Genomic DNA, 12,673 nt, shown 5'->3' on the forward strand with positions numbered 1-12,673 from the left:
TTCCTTTATCTTTCTCCTTCTCCTTCTCCTTGTCTTTCTCTTTCTCTTTTCCTCTGTCTTGCTCTTGAGCTTTGTCTTTTACTTCCTTTGCTTTCGTTCCCCTGGTCTCCGGTCGTCGCTGTGTTGGCTTTACTCTCTGAGCACTGTGCATTTCTTGTGTGTCCTGTGCATTTTCATTAAGTTCTGTTTCTTGGAAGCGTTGGGCGTCTAGGGAGTCTGGGCGTAATAAGGGTAGGGACTGGGTCGAGCATAGCTCATTTAGCTCCTTCGAACCACTCTGTCCCTCTCCTCCTGTTCCCACTTCATCCATTTCCTGGTCTTGCTCTCACTTTTTGTTCTGTCCAGTTGGAATTGCCTGGGTAAGTGGTGTTGCTACTGCTATCTTTCCTGGATAGGCCACTTTTATTAAGTTCAGCGCAATTTGCTGCTCGTGCGCTTGTACATATGTATTTGGAGTAGGTGGGGTTGGTCCAAGGGTACCGCTTTTAGTACCTCTTCTAGTCGCCCCCTCTTCCTGCCGTGTATCTGAGAAATTGGTTGCGTTCGGTGTGTTTCTAGTACATGTAGTACATGTAGTACACGTAGTGCATGAGAGATATATTTCGATTGTGGCCCCCACCAAAAGCCTTCTTGTAAAAATACTTAGGTTCCACATATGACTTTCTAGTATTTTCCACAAAGGCCCAGGTCTCATTGCAGAGTACTCCGCATAAGGGTAGTTTCGGAGTTTTCTTTTTTTTTTACTTCTTCCCTCCTTTTTTAGGAGTATGCCATGGAATATGCCAGTCTTCCAGGCCCCCTGGTCGCACTTCCTAGTAGTTTTTTTTCATTTTTTTTTCAGCTCTCACTCTTTGCTGGCAGCTTTTGAAAGTCTTTGGAAGTCTTTTTTTCCAATGGATTCCCGCATTTAGTATTACTAGTACTACTACTAGTAGAGCCCAGCCGAGCCCAGCCGAGCAGCCGAGCAGACGAAGTGGCAGGGGGAGTTTTAAAGATCCGCAGAAATCTCATGTGCAAGTGATTGATGACAGTGATGACAAGGGTCAAGACTTTCTAGCAGACCCGGCAGCAGAAGAGGAGCAGCGAAGGAGCAGTGAGGGAACAAACAGCCGTAGGTAATATATATATCTCTCAATTTACTCAGAGCAGCATATGGTAGCGTAGACACAGACACCGTGTCAGATACAGTAGCCCCCAATCTCTAGTTTGCTTTACGCGCGTGCCTTGAGGCTCTTGAAGTTTCCTAAGGCTCCATTAAGGCTCCATTAAAGTGCCCAGTACCGCTGTTCCACTGCTTCTCCCCCGTGATTAGCGATGAAGCATCAGAGACATGGAGACACGGAGGCGTGACGAGCTGACAACATTGCTACGATGATTATGTAGTAATCAGGGAGGATTCAGGGAAGATGTAAGGATGAGGGTAGAGGGTAGATGAGAACTGCGACGGTGTCAAATGTGAGGAAAATAAACGCTTTTCAAATGTCTTTCAAATGCCTTTCAAATGCTCGTCGCGATCGCTGTGCCCCCCCGCACCTCACCTTTCCTTTCTCCAGATCGATCGCCGTCTCCAGATTTATGGCAGGTCGTTAGATCGTTAGATCGTTGCAGATTGTTGCAGAGTATTGTAGATTGCAGATTGTCAGCGAGACCCCTCCTCTTACATCAGACTCGTTGGTCCTTGGGTCCTTTAGGTTAAAGTCTTTAATTATAATCGTCGGTTCACCACGGCATTTCTTTGTGTTTTCTTTTACACGCCGGGCCGGTCACGCTAGGCAGGGCTAGGCTAGTAAGACCTGGATCCCATCACTCAGGTCAGGGTTTAGTGGAGCGAACTGTCAGCGACTGCTCACGCCGACGCCATCTTGCCTCTGTATTTGTGAGTACTATTCTAATGTGTTATGAGAATACAAACGCTATTTTTGATATAACCTTGTGTTTAGTTCCTTTTGTAGCGTGCCTGGTATGTTGTTGCTGTGTGCGTGTGCAAACACTTTACACATGGCCTCCGGGATAAGCCTGACTGCTCGTGCCAAGCTACCAAGGGGGTGAGCAAGGGTTATCTTTGGGTTGTAACTCCCTTGCCCTGACTAGAGTGGTGGTCTCTGCCCGGCTTAGGCGCAAGCCTTAGCCAACCAGAGATCCCATTTCTAACCGTTCCCCTTGGGGGAGGGGGGCTATATTCCCATGGAATTCCTGGCTTGCAAGGCATTTTTTCAGCCTAAGAGTACAGACACTGGGTTGAAGGATCAGGGTCAGGATATCACCCCAGACCTGGTGGGAGAGAGAGTGGAGAAAGGATGCAGATCTCCTGGGGCTACTGTCCCCCACTTTGAGAAACATCAGTGATCAGAGAGCCCTGAATGACATCCAGCTTTGCTACTGACACTGCCGGCAGTGAGTGGCCTCTGTAAGTTTCTGTACCTGTGGACCCAAGAGGCAAAATGGTCTACCTCACTTTGGCCTTGGTGTCTACTGAGATGTATCTGTGAGCAAGCTAAGGTGCTGCACAGATGAGGTCCACATGTGAGGATAAGGGGTCCCCAAGGATAAGTTCAGTGGCCCGTGAGAGCATAGACAGAGTTCAGAGAGTTGTAGAACTGGCAAGTAACTCTGCAGTTGTGGGCCATTGTCCAGGTTATATGGTACTAAGCAGGAAAGTCCTTCAAGGTATTAACTAGCGCACCCTGGCTTTAGCTGGAGGGGTGTTGGCTTGGAAATGGCCCTTTTTGCAGAGTTACCCCATATATTTTGCCCCCATCCTCTTCTGACCCTCTTTGTCTTGACTATAGGACTCTGAGTTCTTTAATACTGCACAGGTTGGGGGTATACGCAGGTCCACTGCATACACCCACAATTTTTGTAATGTGGACGCCATCCACACTGCAAGAAGCTGGGCCCTAGTGAAATATGATGAGCTTGTCGCAGTATAATTTCCAGGCAAGGGGACGCAATCAGTTGCGCCTGCACGTTTCTCTACTGTTTTTCAGAGCAGCAATGTGCAGACAGCAAGGGAAGCTTCATATTTCAGACTCCCACTGGACCTATAACAAAAGTCGAATTTAAGGGGCCACCAGGCCTCTTTTTGTTCCACTATACTAGCGGGGAGCTATCTGAGAGGTCACACATGGATGCAAGGGAGGGGAAACAAAGGCTTGCAGCTTATCTCTTCACAAATACTTAAGATAGGAGTGTTTTTTACTTTCTTCAATCCCTGCATATAGGGGGTATGCATACACTGTAAGAATGTCAAATGTGCTGGTCTTTTAGTATCTACACAAATAGCATTTTAAATACCATAATTTTATTTTTTTCTATCTTTAAGATATTTTAAAATGTGGACTTTGTAAGCAATAAAGCAGAACAGATGTACTGCCATGTTTCTCCTTGTTGCCAATTTTCTTATGGAAGAATTTTTACAAAATAAATGTTTAAATTGATGCTCACATTTTTCGTCAGGATGCGTCACTTTTTTGGCACAACCCTGACACGAATTCCAATTTGTTAAATCTCGTAATGAGCTAAATTGTACTCATAATAGACCTGCAAAACACATGTGTGATGTGTTACGATCGGATGTCACTTCCTGTGAGGTCAATGCTTGTGATGTCACTTCCTGTGAAGCTGAGTAATGATGTCGCATTGTGACTCCATGCGCTATGAATGTCACTTGCCTACTGCCTAACCTGGTAAGTGCTCCCACTTCTTTTTTTAGGCCTTGGACCCTGTGCTGACCAATGCTAAAGTGCCTGAGTTCTCTCTTTTAAACATTGTATAGTTGGTGTGTACCTGACTGGCAATTTCTTTTGACCTGTAAGTAACTTGTAAAGTGGTATACCATATATTCAGGACCTGTAATCTAAATGTTGCTATTAAACCTGCAGCACTAGTTGTGCCACCCACATACGTACCCTTTCAAACATTTCTCAGGCCTTCCATTGGGAGGTCTTTGTGCACAGTTTACTGCCCACTGCAATTAGGCATTTAAGGCAACTTTCCACGCCCTAAACTCCACTTTTATTACACATATGTTAACCCTAAGGCAGGCCCTAGGTAGCCCTAAGGTAGGGTGCTGTGTAACTTAAAGGTAGGACAAGTACTTTAAAGTTTTACATGTCATGGTAGTGAGAAAGGGCTAAATATGTTTTTCCTACTGCAAGGCCTATTTCTCTCACAGTCCAGAATTGGGAGTTCCTTAAAACACTTTAAAGGTATAATTCCTGATTAGAAAGGAGTAGCTAAAATATGTTTCAAATATTTGGAATGGTAATGATAAATCCTCTTTAGTTGTAAAGTTGGATTTTACATTACTATTTTAGAAATGTCACATTTGGAATGACAAATGCAAAAACAACAGTTGATGGACAGAATGCAGAACAATGTCATACATTCACCCCAGTACAGAGATCTGGGCCTAAATCCATTGTTTTTTTGCACTCCACACCACCCCGGTTCAGACATAGCCATATGCAAATCAGCCTTGACCCTGTGCTTCATGGGAACAGTCCAGCCCGAACTGCCAAGCCATGTCTTCCCTGGACCGGAATCAAGCATCCTAGGACCGGTTTCTGGCTATCAGTCGTCATCAGCAAGGATAGCTTGACTCCAGTGGTGTGGAGAGCACAGGACTCACGTCTGAGCATACCCGACCCACTCGGTGTGACAAATGCAAAAACAACTGTTGATGGACAGAATGCCGAACAAAGTCATACATTCACCCCAGTACAGAGATCTGGGCCTAAATCCATTGTTTTTTTGCACTCCACACCACCCCAGTTCAGACATGGTCATATGCAAATCAGCCTTGACCCTGTGCCTCATGGGAACAGTCGAGCCCGAACTGCCAAGCCATGTCTACCCTGGATCGGAATCAAGCATCCTAGGACTGTTTTTTGATTATCAGCCGTCATCAGCCAGGATAGCTTGACTCCAGTGGTGTGGAGAGCACGGGACTCACGCCTGAGCATACCCGTCCCACTCGGTGTGACAAATGCAAAAACAACAGTTGATGGACAGAATGCAGAAGGCATTTCTCTGATCTTAACTTTGCTCTCTGTGCCTGCAGCCTGTCTCCAATACACATCTGGGCTGGGTAACAGTTACACTTAGTGCATTACCTCTATATAGCCATATAAACACAAAGGGTGGGTGTAACAGACTACTCATCTGCATTCTGATAGCCTTCCTGGGCAAGAAGAGGGAGTGGGAGCTAACACTTACACCTGAATAGGTGTCCTGTATCCTACATGAAGGGTGCATTTTCCCCTGTAGGAAATTGCCTCTTTTTGCATTGTTAGCCCCCTTTTTTTGCCTGATGTGATTTTGAACTGTAAGTGCATTGGCCCCCTGCTAATGAGGTTCCCAGTGCCAGATCTCTTTCCCAAAACACTGTGCAGGATTAGCAAACCTTCAGCTACCCCTTTAAGTCCATGGTAAGTGGTATCACTGGTACCTAGGGTATAGGTGTTTAAGAGTTCCTCTGGGGCTGCTGCACTGATTGTGCGCCCTCAGAGCCCCCTCACCAAGGCTATGCACTATGCAATTGAGGCTGCTTGTCTTGGTGCAGGAAAATCAGAAGAGTGGCTATGGCACGAAGCCCTGTGTGCCATGCCCCCCATGATCTGTATAAAATATAGGTGAGTTACCCCTACTTTGGGCCTTACACCTTAAGACAGGATGCAGTATATGTACGATGTGCAGGCATATCAGCATTGGCATATATGCCCCTAAAATGTGCAGTCCATTCTGAGATGTTGTAAGTGTACAGAAAAGCCATTAAGAGTACATGAGCTGGATACTTGTCAACACGAGTTTCTTAGCTCCTTGATGACTTTACTGATTTCTACGATATTTGGTACCAAACATCTTGTATTAATAACTCCATACTGATGCCAGTGTTGGATACATTAATACGTTCACTTTAGGGGGTCTCCTGATACTTAACCAAGCACTAGTATAGTCTCTGGTTGCTTTTCAGCAGCCTGCCACCACCAGACATGTTTCTGACCTCATGAGGTGAGAGCCAGTGCTCGCAAAGAACAGAAACAGTACCTGCTCTGGGTGGTTGTGTTTCACATCTCCTCCAGGACAGGATGCTTTAAAGGCAATGCCACCTTTGAAATCCAACCCAGGTACCTCCAGATAGTGAGGGATGCCAGGCCTCCTTTCTTGCTCCATGTTTGGTAGGTGCAAAGTCAGGAAGATTTGTTAGATTAGGAGGAGGGTCCCCAGTTAGCCTACACCACCTCTAGTGGGGGGCAGGCGAGATGACTCTCTCTCCTTTAATTCCACTATCTTGAGACAATGAGAAAACCTCCAATCAGGGATAGGTTAGTGCCCCTTCCCACAGGAAGAAGTAACTAAAAAGTATAGACACCCTAAAGGTAGATGGCCCATTGGCTATTACCTGTCTCCCCTTGTAACGTCCTTAATTTCAAGTATTAGCTCTCATGGTCCCCAGGCACTTACAACCTCCTCCCTCTAAAGAGACCCACCGGACTTACCTGTAAGTCCACCTGTGCAGGGCATTTTCACTTACCCCCTTTTTCTTTGTCCAATAGTTTCCAAGACGCTCAGCACTTTGCTCCTGCTAGATTTGGGAAGCTTCCAAACTTTGCATGGTAGAACTTTGGAGCTGGACCTGACATCAAATGAAAACAAGAAGTTGAACTTTGTAAAAGCATTGCCTGGTTTTATATACATTCTCCCACCTTTTCCCTATTGTTTTCTATGGTGCATAATTGAGCACAAAAGTGATATATTTTCATAACTTAGAAAAATCGTAACTCCAAAAGTACTCACTATAACACTGTGTTCTTGGTCTTAAAAATACATAAAAATCAACTTTATTTTTATAAATTGATCTCAGATTTATTCTAGAGTGTATGTATTATTTATTGCCTCTGTGAGGCCATCGAAAGCTTGGCACTACCCTTTGATAAGCTTAACTCTTGGCCCACACTACCACAAAAAGAGCATTAACATGATCTAATTTTACCTCTATGTACCATTTAGGCATACTCTGGACTCTCAGCACAGTCTGCTGCTTTTTAGCACATTATATAAAGAGCCGGCCTCCTACACCCCAACAGATAACCTGGTAGACAGGGCTGTAATGAAAGGGGACCTGTGCACTTCTAGGATCTGCTTTGAAGTCACCACCCACTTCAAAGGAACATTGGGGTATAAGTACAAGTATAAGTACTACCAGATCAGTACACTCTTGCACCCGGGAAGAACACTGCTGGAGTAAAGACTGCTGTGCTGTAAGGATTCCCACTTTGCCTTGACTGACTGTTCTGAGGAAATGCTTCTCTGCTTTTTTGAGCTGCCCTGCTGCCTGCTGATCTCTGCCCTGCTGAGGATAAAGACAGGATCAATCTCACCTGACTTCAGAGTTACTCCAAGGGTTTACCTCCTGTTTTCTGAAGTTTCAGGGACACAAAAGACTTCCTGCAATTTTGCTGATGCTGCTGAAGTCCACCATCTGTGAGTTCTACCCTTGCCCGAGTTAGCCCCGCAAGTTCAGGGCCTCAGGAGTGGGCTCTGCAGCTGAGTTGTTAAAAAACCAAAGCATTGCCACCTTTCTGCCGATCGAAATTGAAGCATAGTCCTTCGACACCGATGCAGAGGCTGTTAAAAAGCCAAAGCATTGCCACCTTTGTGCCGATCGAAACTGAAGCATAGTCCTTAGACACCAATGCAGAGGCTGTTCGATGACAGCATTTTACAGCCTGATGAGGACACTGCGCGGGTCGAATGCAACGCATCAACTGCATCTCAACAGACGCCTGTGTGAGTCTCGTAGTCAGGCTCCCCTCCATCGTGGTCATCCTGAACTTTGGATTTACCCGGGTCTCTTGTGACCTCAAGTAACCTTTTAACGCTATTGATTTCAAAGCACTTTTTCTGCATATATTTTTTTTAAATCATATCTCGACCTCCATGATTTCTGTTATTTTGGTCTTTTTCACTATTTTTCTACACATGTGTGGAGTCTTTTTGTGGTGTTTTAATTGTGTTACTGTGTGTGTGTGTGCTGCACAAATTCTTTACACATTACTGCTTAAGTTAAGCCTGACTGCTCTGTGTCATGCTGCCAGAGGGTGAGTACAGGTTATTTTAAAGTGTGTATCTAGCTTAACCTGGTAAGGATTATAGTCCCTGCTGGGACAGGGTGCAAACCAGTGCCAAGTAGAGACACAATTTCTAAGATATCCTTTGGGAACGGGTGACTAGTTATCTAGTGATCATTTATACCTTGCCACAAACACACACACAGTAAAATACCCTAATACAGTTAGAGAAGTGGGGCCACCTAAGGATAATAGAACACGTTAGTTGAGCAGTGGTCTATGGGTATAATCCATATACATATATGGTGCGACCTATAGAAGTGGAAAAAGCAGATGGGTACTGTGTGTGCCTTGAAACAATAGCTTTAACCCAGGAGTAGGTGTGTGTTTCAGTGTATCCTATGTCAGTACACACGTGCTGGTAGCACTGCAAACACATACAATATGTGAAAGGTTCAATGCACACAACAAATGTACATATATGCCCCAATCTATTCAAGATAGTATAAGGAATTAAACACCTACTTATCAGGGGATGCCTTATGCCTCATAAGGATCTGTGGAGGTTAGCGGGCCCAGTAGTTACACACTGTAGGACAATTTGTATTATACTAGTTAAAATAAGCATCTTAATGGTTAAGTCAAAGCCAGTCAAACCGATACTCAACCCAGCAGCTTTGGGTTAAACAACATGTTTATTCACGTCAATATGGGCCCGCACCTAGCCCAAGACCTAGTATACAACCCCGGATCCTGCATGTAAATAATTGCAAGGCCCTGCAGCCTTGCGTCCTTGGACGGAAACAGGCAGTCTTCCGGGTAAGTGCCAGTCAAAACTAGACCTTGCACTTTCCAAAATGGTCAGCCGTAGTGGGAATATTTCCTGGTTTGCGGGCAGCCCAGTAATAAAGAGATTATTCATGTGCTTTGTCGTTAAAGTGATGCCGTGTAAGAGGGTGACAAATGGATAAGATGTAAAATAAAGCAGACAAGTACATTTATTTCATAATCTGCATGATGCCTTTAACATTTAAAATATCCAAAACATAAAAAATTGGAAAACGTTAAAGTATTCGAAATATTCAAACATGTAATACATACAAGTGCTTCAAGAATTCCCTGTCGAATTAGATGACAGCTAATATAGTTATGGCAATTCTGGGGTATAACTAAGTGACCCTAGAAACCCCTGGGCACACGGCTGATAGTGGATACAAATGAATAAAAGTGAATTAATTGAGCAGAATGATTTTGTCGCTGATCTGGAATGACAATGCTGAGCATCTCAAATGGCAGTGTGTCCAGCTGTCCATTTTAGATGAATGTGCTCCAAGGGATCTTGTTGTTAAGGCCTGTCCTATGTGTCTGTAGTCGGTGCATCCAACATTGTTCTTTTTTGAAGTGGATATTGTCTGAGTTGCTGCTGTTTTCAAGTAGTTCCAGCTCAACCCAGTTAAAGTCACTGAGGGCCCGATGTAGGTCGGTCGGTAACGGCCGAAAATCGGTATTTTCGGCCGTTACCGATCGGAATAGAGACAACGGGATGTAGGAGGCCGAAATCCTGCGAAATCGGCGATTTTACCGATTCGGAAAGTCACCGAGTCGGTCGGATTCCGAATCGGAAAAAAGTAGGAATCGGAAAAATTCTCCGATTCGGTAGATTACCTAATCGGAGATTTTTCCGATTCCTACTTTTTTCCGATTCGGAATCCGACCGACTCGGTGACTTTCCGAATCGGTAAAATCGCCGAATTGGTATATATTCCGAATCGGTGAAAATCCGATTCCATGCGAAAAGCCTAAGATTGAGATGTAGGTAAGCACTGAAATACCGATTTTGCTCCAAATTCGGTATTTCAGAGTCGGAAATTACCATGGATTGGAATCAGGTGGTAACCAGGTGCAACCTATAAAAAAGGACCCAAAATGCAGTTCTACTTGCAACATGGCAGCTTTCTATGTCATAGCAAGACGGCTACGGCTACAGCAGGAAGGAGAGAGGGAATGGCAGAGAGAGGAGCAGGTGTACAGGCAGAGGGTGACCCTGTGCATGCTGACAGATCCAGAGATCCTACAGAGGTACAGGCTGGAGGCAGACACCATCAGAGACCTCATCAGGGACCTCCAACCCCTGTTGCAGCACCCCACCCCAAGGGCACACGCAATCCCTGTGCAGGTGCAGGTGCTATGCTGCCTACACCTGCTGGCGTCTGGCAGCTATCAAAGTGTAGTTGCTGTGGCAGGAGGGGTGACCCAGAGCAGCCTGTCAAGGTTCTTCCACAAGTTCCTTGATGCCATGATCCAGAGGATGGACCACTACATTTCCTTCCCTTCCACCCATGCAGAACTGGCACAGACAAAAGCTGAATTCTATCAGATGGCAAGATTCCCCCACATCATTGGCTGCATAGATGGCACACACATACCGATTTGCCCCCCTGCTGACACCGAATACGTATACCGCAATCGGAAGTCACGGCACACCATAAATGTGCAAGTGATATGCAATGCCAAGTGTGTGATCACTGACCTGGTTGCAAAGTTTCCGGGGAGTACCCACGACTCCTATATCTTCCAGAGTAGCGGAATTTATGCACGGCTGATGGCAGGGGAATTTGGCGAAGGATACCTCCTAGGTAAGACACAGTGTCAGACCCCCATAACCAAAATTGCAGTGTGAAATACATGTATGCATGTGAGTAATGTTACCCCTTCTCCTTCTAGGCGACAGTGCATATGCCCTACGCTCGTTCATTCTCACCCCTTACCTCAACCCCTCAACACCCAGCCAAAGGAGGTACAACCGTGCCCACAAAAGCACGAGGAACGTAGTGGAAAGGACCTTTGGCATCTGGAAGAGCAGGTTCAGATGTCTGCACAAGAGCGGAGGTGCAAGGCAATATACCCCCATCACCTGCTGCAAGATTATTGCTGTCTGTGCAATGTTGCACAACCTTGCAGTCAGGAAAGGCACTGAGGTAGAGTTATCCGACTACGAGGACCCTGACGATGACAATGCTGTGCCACTACCACTACCTGCTGGAGTCTCTGCACCATCTGACGGCAGATACAGGCGTCAGGAGATCACAGACAACTATTTCTGAATGAGTACTGATGCACAAACAGGTCAATGTATGTTTTCAGAAATTAAATTTAATAATGTTGCATCAACGTTACTGCACTGATGTGCAACAAAAGAAAAGTTAAACAAGAAGGGGTAGGAATGTCCAATGTCCGGGTTGCCTCACCCGCAGTGGCAGTCCTATTTTTTGCTGCGCTTAGCAGGCCCACTGGGATGAGCCTCACCCCCTTCTGAATGCCCTGCAGCCTCAGCTGAGCGCCTGCTGCTCCGGCGCGGCTCTGACGCAGCGCTGGCCGGACTGCTGCGGCTGCTGCTGTCCCCAGCCTCGCCCAGGACGGGATTCACTACGGTGTTGGAGATGAGTAGTGTCTCCATGGCGGTTGTAATACGGCCCATGCCCCTAGTGACCTCGGACATGTTCTGTGTGAGGCTGGCCTCCATGTTTGCCCCACGTTGGCATAGCTGGGCAGTCGCAGCCGCAAGGCGGTTGAGTGACCTGTTCGTGACTCGTGCATCCCTGCGACGACTCAGCTCATGGTCATCCAACCTGTTGCAGAGCTGGGTGATGGCAGTGGTCATTTGGCCAATTGATGTCGCTATTTCCTTGTTGCTGTCAACGAAGGTCTTGAAGCCCTGTGTCATCTCACCCATCTGCAGGTTGTGCAGGCGCAACTGGCGATGGCAGGCCAGGATGGATTTCGCCTGCATCCTCTGTATCGTGACCATGCTGGTCTCCAGCCCTGCGAAGACGCTGCCTCCCGGTGCTGGTATTGGGCTGCTGGTTGCACGTGGCCTACGTGGAATTCTGCTGCCCTGCTGTGTGTGCTCTGGTGACGCTGGTGTCACGGGGTCTTGTGCAGGAGGCTGACCCGCTGCCCCCTCCATGATGACTAATGTAGCTACTATTCTCCTCCGGGCCGGGGAAGTGGCAGGTGCAGGGTGGCTCTGTGGTGGTGTGTTCTCCGGGGAGAATACCAATGAGGGCGACTGAGACTGAGACAGTCGGGGGAGTGTGGAGTTGTGAGGGAATGTCCAGTGTCCTCCTCATTTGCCAGGGCACAGCTGTTGTCCTCCTCCTCCTGTGCTGCTGCACTGGTGCTTGCCACCGCCGCACTGGCTGTTGGTGCTGGAGCTGGTGCTGGAGCTGATGCTGCTCCCCCGCCTGATGGTGCCCCTAGGTACAAAGAAGCATTTGTCAAGTGGGTGCTAATGTGTTCCAGTCACAACTATTAAAGCATTGCACATCTCATTACAAACACGTTGATGCTGTATTACAGTTATTTATCTCATGCTTCTGCTGTGGCATTTTTGGTAACTTTTGCAGAGTACATTTAGCAAGATGCATTGCTCATGTCTGTTGCTAGCAGTACTGGCCTGGGGTTTGGCTGTGCATTGGGTCTGTAGGGGAGGTGTCTGGTATGGTGTGTCAAGTTGCGCATGCTTCTTACCTGTAGCTGTAGCTCGGGATGAGCTATCCAGGTCCCCAATTCCCACGACACTGGCCCTCTCGATGGTGGTC

Source organism: Lissotriton helveticus, chromosome 4_1 (assembly GCF_964261635.1).
Source record: "Lissotriton helveticus chromosome 4_1, aLisHel1.1, whole genome shotgun sequence".
NCBI lineage: Eukaryota > Metazoa > Chordata > Amphibia > Caudata > Salamandridae > Lissotriton > Lissotriton helveticus.